Source organism: Herpailurus yagouaroundi, unplaced genomic scaffold (genome assembly GCF_014898765.1).
Source record: "Herpailurus yagouaroundi ecotype Mexico unplaced genomic scaffold, PumYag 196, whole genome shotgun sequence".
Taxonomy (NCBI): domain Eukaryota; kingdom Metazoa; phylum Chordata; class Mammalia; order Carnivora; family Felidae; genus Herpailurus; species Herpailurus yagouaroundi.
In genome coordinates this window covers 5960832-5968719 of record NW_024412427.1, presented here as the reverse complement: position 1 = coordinate 5968719, position 7888 = coordinate 5960832, and the positions used below count along the sequence as shown (strand labels likewise).

At 46.0% G+C, this 7888-nt stretch overlaps 1 long non-coding RNA gene across 1 annotated transcript; it reads right to left on the bottom strand.

Annotated features, from left to right (window-relative positions):
• Nucleotides 1-5710: 5710 nt before the first annotated feature.
• On the bottom strand, nucleotides 5711-7531 carry LOC121011981 (uncharacterized). The gene is made up of 3 exons (XR_005781891.1): nucleotides 6841-7531; nucleotides 6552-6621; nucleotides 5711-6241 (listed from the first exon to the last, which is right to left on the bottom strand). It is a non-coding gene; the product is annotated as an uncharacterized LOC121011981 (long non-coding RNA).
• Nucleotides 7532-7888: the final 357 nt, after the last annotated feature.

Sequence of the window (7888 nt, the reverse complement as noted above, 5' to 3'; positions counted from 1 at the left end):
TTAAGCTCCCGGGGCTATCACAGCTAGTCACCCAGGGTGTGATGAGCCATGTCCCACGCATGGCAGTATAGCAATAATCAGTACTACCAGCGTGCTGAGCTTCCAGATCTCAGGCAAAGCCAGCACAGGTTGAGAATCTCCAGCCTGACAAGAAGGCTAGAATCTCAGACAGATGGTTCTCAGGCAGCCTTCTGCCAATGTAGGCAAACCCATCAACACGGTATCAACCCTTGCGTAAGCTGAGGGCATCCAGCCTGCAGCAGAGAAGGCTGAGGTGGGATTTCAAGACGGTCCTCAGGGTGCATGGCTGGCTTAATCAGAAGAGCATGCAACTCCTGATCTCAAGGTCATGAGTTCGAGTCCCATGATGGGTGTAGAGATTCCTTAAAAAGTAAATACAACTTGAAAAACAAAACAAAACAAAAAAAGATGGTTCTCAAACAAATCTCGGCAAATATGGTGAAACCCAGGACCAAAGCAAGTCATTAGGTTGGACCTTATCCCTGATTTCTCTTTGCAGAGCTGATCTCCTCCTAGACTGGGGGATCAGAGTCCCCAGAGAGCTTGGCGAGGCTAAGACAATGCCTTCTATAATTTGGGCCCGGGTTCAGGTCCTGAATCTACCGCTTGCAAAGGCGTGATGGTGGACAAGCAAGCATCCAAAAATGGGAGAAAGTGACAGTGGCTGGTGGTGATGAGGATGAAGTTAGATAATTCAGGGACAACAGTCCTTACTCTTCCAAAGGCCAAAACTACAGCTTGTTGCTAGTTGGTGGCTCTTTCCTTGAGGCCTTTTGACTCAAACTCCACTTCATCCATGAGATTCTCACACCACTGCCCTTTCGAGAGACCAAAAGATCTAGCAAAGGCTGACTGGTTTGAGGAAGGACCTTCCAGTTTTTAACTCTGATGTGTCTGTTGGTCAGGACATTTGCTGACAGGGAATTCGAGCATTCCTGAAGCTGCCTTCAAGGATTCCTTTTCAACCAGGCCTGTTTGATGTCTGTGGGTCCCTGGGGCTCATGTGCTGTCACAAGATGCCTTAAAATCAACCTAGTCCTCCACTGGCCCATGCGTCCTCCTGGAAAATATACCAGAACATTCTTTAGCATCAGAACAGCTGCATCTGGCACTGCTCCAGCCTTCATCTCCAAGAAGCTCGAATTCGGCCCCTTTATTACCATTCCCATTTTTATTAGTGTTCCGGAGCAAAGAGTCTGCAGCTAAAGTTATTGAATTTTCACTAAAACCTAAATACATGCACGACCCTTCTGTACTTTCATGTTCAAAAAGGGACAGACTTCCAACTGCTGTCTCCTGCCTCTGCCCGTGTCTTTCCTCATTACAGGCTGTGGTCCAAAACCAATACGGATTAAATAAATATCCCACTGAGAACCGCACTTGGGAGAATTGTCTCATTACCGTACAGATGTGGGCTATCTCCAAACAGCACCAACATCTTGTATTTTATTTTATATTAAAAAAAAAAAAGAAAGAAATTAAAATCCGAACAGTATCCAGGAAGGAAGTGTTTGCACGGGTGAATGTTTGATTTCATTTTTCTCCCAGCATGCCCTTTTCTTTTATCCCATAATGGCTCTTCTCAGTTAATCTGTCTTGAAAACCCGCAGGTAGAGATGTTTATTGATACAAGCCCTACGTGCAACTCGGTTTACAGAGACCATTGAACGTGCATGTAGTAAATTTCGCTTGATGTCTCCTTATTAATGCAATTCCACTCTGAACATTTCAACAGAAAGAGGTTTTGCCAGATGGGGGATAAGTCTTACGTTATAGACATATATGGAAGAAAACATTTGGTTTCCATTCTGAACGACTGATCCAGGCTGTCCCAATGACTGCATTTTTCAGGGCAGGTCACCAAATTCAACATCAATTACTCTGCCTTTTAGCAGAGCTTAAGAGAAAAAAAAAAGTTGTTGTTGTTTAAATCACCAAAATTTCATAAAAACATTTCAGCCTCCCATGTCGTACAAACAACAACAAATTACTTTCATAATTTCACAAAAGCAACTTTCACCATGGTTCGCACAGAAACATCCTGTACCCTGAAACCACAAATCCAACTTCCCGGCAGCTGGTAAACGTGAATCCCCAACATAATGCCCACAGAAGTTTGTTCCCTTCGACCCACCCAGGATCCAATGTTGGTGGACAGAAAAGCAGGGCAGAGGAACTTACACTTCCTTTATGCAGATTGTGGAGAAATATAGCGGGGAGACATGCACTCTACAAGGCCTTGATGGTCCATCTGTGGAACTGCAATAGGAAATCAATGGCTAAGTCCAGACTAGGGCGCGGAATTCTTCCAAGTAATTGTTTTTCCCTTCCTCCCGTCTCTGGCCCCTCCTCTGTTAAAGACTTAACATCGCCTTGCTCATTTAGAGCATAATTGAGACTCCACTTTTATTTCATCATCCTTCCCCTTTCATTGATCATTGCTAATTTTCTGGCTCAGTGCCATCTAGGGAATGGGTTTACATAACCCCCCCAGAGTTTCGATTGGAGTCACCCGGAGAAAAAGAGGGTTGTGCTTTCACAAACCGACAGCCAGTATGAGGAGTTGACTGAGGACTCAAGGATGTCTCCTACCCTCAACCCTTCTACCTGTCTGCCAGACCACCCAGATTTAAGAAAATATCCGCCCTGCCCCCAGACTCAGCCTGGCACCTCGGATTGTGACCTGAGCATCCCCTCGCCATGCAGCCCAATGAAGGAACCAATCCCTTCCCCCACACGTGCAAAAAAGAGTGGGTGGCCACATACAGCTGTGCCTCCAAGTAGCCAGATGTGAAAAACAGCACATCTGTCTGCAGTTTCTCTGTTCAGACCAAATCACTGATTTTTCATTCATGCCTGAGAACATGTGCCAAGGAGAGATTTAGAACCACAAAGTCTCATCTCCCCCTTCCAGATGCACCAGTCTGGGGGCAGGGAAAATTTACAAGGTGCATGTGGCAAAGCCTTGAACTTAGGCAAGTATAAGCTTGGAAAGAGGGAAAGCCAGCCTGACAGAAAGGATCAGAGGGAAACAGTTCCCAGCATGGTATCCCAACATGCCACTCTGCCATCCCAGGAGGGGAAAGAAAAAAAAATCACAACTGTGAGAAATGTGATGAAACTGTCAAAAGCATATGAAATCAGCACCAGGGATTGGGACCCGCATGTCACACATCTATTTGTTCTGTAACAGGGTAGGAATGGCAACGTTTCCATCAAGAGAGGAAACAGAGGTAGTGACATCACAAGAAAAGACTTATCCATGAGGCATCCAATTATCTGTGCACCCTCACCCACCAACGTATCATCATACACCCATGAGGATGGGAGCCCACTACAATTTCACCATCCCAATCTAGCGAAGCATTTGAAGATTTGGAAGCAATGGTGTGCTGGACTCAACTTGTGCCTCACAGAGCCAAATGTCAAGTTTTCAGGAAATTTGCAAGTTAGTTAATATGTTGGTAACTTGGAAGTGACCATGTCAAGGGAATATTTACATGGAGGGAATGGGATTTTCTCCCCTTCTTCAGAGAGCAGGTTGTTCAGCAGGTACTAAAACCTTTGGTGGGAGGACTCTTCACCTGAGATCAGTCAGCAAAAGGGCTAGAGTCACTCTGTCCAGTTCTCTTTCAAGGTCCCCAAACTACTCAAGCCCCAGACTTTCTAACTAGCATCAGCAAGTATCTAGCATTCCCAGAAATGCCCAAGGATAGGCAGGGAAAGTGACAAGGGGAGGAACAGACCTTTCAGGTCCACACCCCTGATTCACCTCAGCTTCAGCTGTTAGAGTAGAGTCTCCACTTCAGGTGTCCTGTCCAGGTTCCGCCTCTCTAAAAGCTTAGCTTAATGCAGAGACTGCTTCCATGGTTACCTATCTGCCTGTTGCATTCTTTGGAGAATAGTTACTTATGCAAGGTCGCACCATGAGTCCAAGTCTCTGGGAGAAGGACCCTGGGTCCTAGACTGACTTGTTGCGGACTAATTGTGTGACTTTAGACCAATCTATTTCCCCTCTCTGGTGACCGGGGTGTGGGGAGGGGGGGTGGGGTGGACTTGGTGGTCTGTGACTAAGGCACTGCTGTCTTTGACACTGACATTCAACCCTGAGCTCTTGGTCTAAATGGACTCTTGAAGGAGTGTGGAGAAATATAGGAAACAGACGGACAATTGCTGGGTCATAGGGTAGTTTCACTTTTAACTTTTTGAGGAACCTCCATACTGTTTTCCAGGGCGGCTGCACCAGTTTGCATTCCCACCAGCAGTGCAAGAGGGTTCCCCTTTATCCACATCCTTGCCAACATCTGTTGTTTCCTGAGTTGTTAATTTTAGCCATTCTGACAAGTGTGAGCCCCCTTAATGTTTATAGCAGCGCTATCAACAACAGCCAAATATGGAAACAACCCATCAACTGATGAATGGATAGGGTGTGGTTTATATACACAATGGAGTATTACTTAGCCATCAAAAAGAATGATATCCTGCCATTTGCAAAGACATGGGTGGAGCTAGAGAGTATAATGTTAAGCCAAATAAGTCAGTCAGAGAAAGACAAATACCATATCATTTCACTCGTACATGGAATTTAAGAAACAAAACAGATGAACCTAGGGGGAAGGGAAGGAAAAATAAGATAAAAACATAGAGGTAGACAAACCATAAGTGATTTTTAACTATAGAGAACAAAATGAGGGTTGATGGACGGGAGGTGGGTAAGGGGACGGGCTAGATGGGCAATGGGTACAAAGGAGGGGCACTTGTTGGGTTGAGCACTGGATGTTATATGTAAGTGATGAGTCACTAAATTCTACTCCTGAAACCAATACTACACCATATGTTAACTAACTTGAATTTAAATAAAATCTTGGAAGAAAAAAAAAAAGAAACAAATGGGCAAATGCCATTGAATTTTACAATAGAAAACATGAAACTGTGATCAATGATCCTGGACTCCTGCTAAGTCTGAAGACCTGCTTATTTTCTGAATGACCCATGAGCCCTTGAGAGGAAAGTATCAGGACTCCACATGAGTGCTATAGAAACAACTCAGCCAGACCATTAGTTGGGGCATCTGAGTTATACAGATCTGGATTCAAATCCCAGCTCCACCACCTGCATGCTAAATGACAAGGTCTTTCCGACCTTCTATTACCTCATCTATAAGATAGGTCATAATAACCCCCACTCTGTAGGACTTTTGTAAAAATAAATGAAGTAAACCACAAGAAGCATTTAGCATCATGCCAGCCCAGACTAAGCACTTAATAAACAGCAGCTATTAACATTATTATCCTCAGATGGTGGGGCTGAATTGAGAGACCAGAAGAATGAAACCGATTTGGAATCTGCAGTCCTAGCTTTGACCTAAGTTGAGTCCATACCTGGGGTTCATTTGGACTTGGGTTTCTAAGACAGACTGCTGACTATATTGGGCTCTTAAGGCAAACTTTTGGGTAGACTGGCTGGGAGGTGAGTTGTACAAGTCAATTTAGATTGGAATCAGTCACATCTCTTAAGTTCGGAGTGAAAGGAGCAAAGACATACGCTACAGAGGCCATGATGGACTTATTCAGGTCCAGGACCTGAACCAAGACCTCATGCCCCATGGTCCTCTAAGAAGAAGCTTCAGGAAGAGGCTGGAGTTGCTGAGAGCTAGTGCTCCAGCCGTCCTCCTGACGGACCCACACAACAGCATGTGACCCCAAGAAAGGAAGGCTACACTTCTCACTTCTGCACCAGATTAAATGCGGTTTAATCAATGGGATACCAAGGACTGGTACCAATGTCTGGGCTAATGCACACTGAACATGGGAATTGCATTCTTGTGGGCCATCCCAGCAGCAGGCAGAGTAGTGAGGTGCATGGACTGCGAATGTCAGCAGGAAAGGAGGAGCTGGAGAGAAAGAACTTGGCCAACTCCATTATCTGGGGAAGGAGACACTCCTAAGCACACAAGGGACTTCCCAACAAGACTGGGAGGACTGTTCAGAGGCCCATCTAGGCAGGGCCAGAGCGAGTAAAACAGATGGAGGTTAATTAACGTGGTCTCAGGTTTAACTCCAACCTGGTAACCTGGATAAATTTGGGTTCTGCATCTTGTGTCTGGAATGAAGCAGGCAGCCATGTAACAGGTGCTTTCAAGATGTCCTTCTGTGAGTTGGTGCTAGTGCTCCAAGGTGGATCCACGACTGATTGAATGTATCTAAAAGGAGACTGTCACCTGGTTGAATAATTAGAGTCACCTGTAGAACTTTTAGACAACACTGATGCCTGTCTCTACCCTTGATGGTTTTTATTTAATAAATATGAGAGGAGACCTGAGCCTTAACTAGGGTTCCTATCATCCCAAGTGATTCTCATAAGCAGCCACGGCTGAGGAACAGTGGCCTAAGAGGACCAGAAGAGGCCATGAGGAATCTCTCTGATTCCTTCTTGGTCAATATTAAGTCAGTGGCCTTGATGAGGCTTTCCAGGTTCGTGGTTCATGTGTAAGAGGACCTGAAGTCAGAAAAGATCACCAATGGACTCACTGATGGCATCTGGATCCAACCGGATCTCAACACTCCACTTTTCAAAGTAGCGGGTTGCCCATCAATGGATCTGTTCAAGGAGAGAGTAGCAGTCCTTCTATGGTCCCTGCCTACAAAGCACTTATCACATCTTATCTTCACCATAACATGTGTGCATGCATGTACAGATAAGGTTTAGAGCAGGTAAACAACTGTCTGAAGTCACCCAAATAGGTAGCATCCCCAAAGGCCAGCCCTCCAAGAAGTTCTAGGTCTCAGCCCAGACCCTCTGACTCTTAGACCATCTCACCTGACTCCAAAGCTCCATCACTGCCTCTCTTGGGTCATGGGATGCTCAAAGCTCTAGAGAGGATACCTTCAGGGGGAAAATGGGCCACAGGACCTTGAAGGATGCTGCCAGCTCTGAATGCCTGTCAGCAACTCTGCCACGGAGGCTGTGGCTGCATCAGCAACACACCCTCCCCAGGGCCTGGCTCCTGCCAAGGCACGGCCACTTCCTGAAGCCTTCTCTCAGGAAGGAAATCCCAGTCATCATAAAAGGAAAATAAGGAAATAAAATCTTAATAGGATTTCATAGATGATATAAAATCTCTACAACTCTGGGTGACAGACACTAAAAAAGATCATTTAGAGGGAAAAAAAAGCTTTCTAAGACTTCCTGTGGGATTGGTTGTCTCAAGAAGCTTGGATGGTGGTCGTATATAATGTCATCAGTTCTAGTTCCCAACGGGAGGCTGTTCCAGCAGGGCCTGGGCTGGATGGGGTGAGGGGTTCAGGAAAAGTTACTTGGAAGCTCACACCCAAGATGCACACAGAGTTGTGGGATGACCCTAAAACATAGTCTTGTCGGCCTGACCACCTCCTCTACATCCCTCAAGCCTCGGCTCAGCTGCTACGCCTTCTGCAAGACTTCCTTGAATCCCAACAGACTCAGGCCCTGCACATCCTCCCCGGTACCCCTGGGGCATGCTTCCCTCTCACAGCAGACTTTCTCAGAAAGTTCCATGGAACACTGGCACTGGCATCAACAGTGGGTATCTTGTTAGCAACAGACCCCTGAGATACACCCCTATACCTGCCATTTCAGAATCTCTGGGGGTGGAGCCCAGGCACCTGCATCTCTAACACACCCCCAGGTATAGGTAGCATTGCATCTCAGACCTGGTGGCGGGAAGGAGCCAGTCATGTGAAGCTCTATGAGCAGTGTGATCCACACAGAGAGAGAATGGCAAATGTAAAGGTCCTGAGGTAGAAAAAGAGTTTGGAAAGTTCGAGGAACAGCCACAAAGGCAGCATGGCTAGAAATGGGTGAGGGAAAAAGTGGCAGAAGTTGAAGT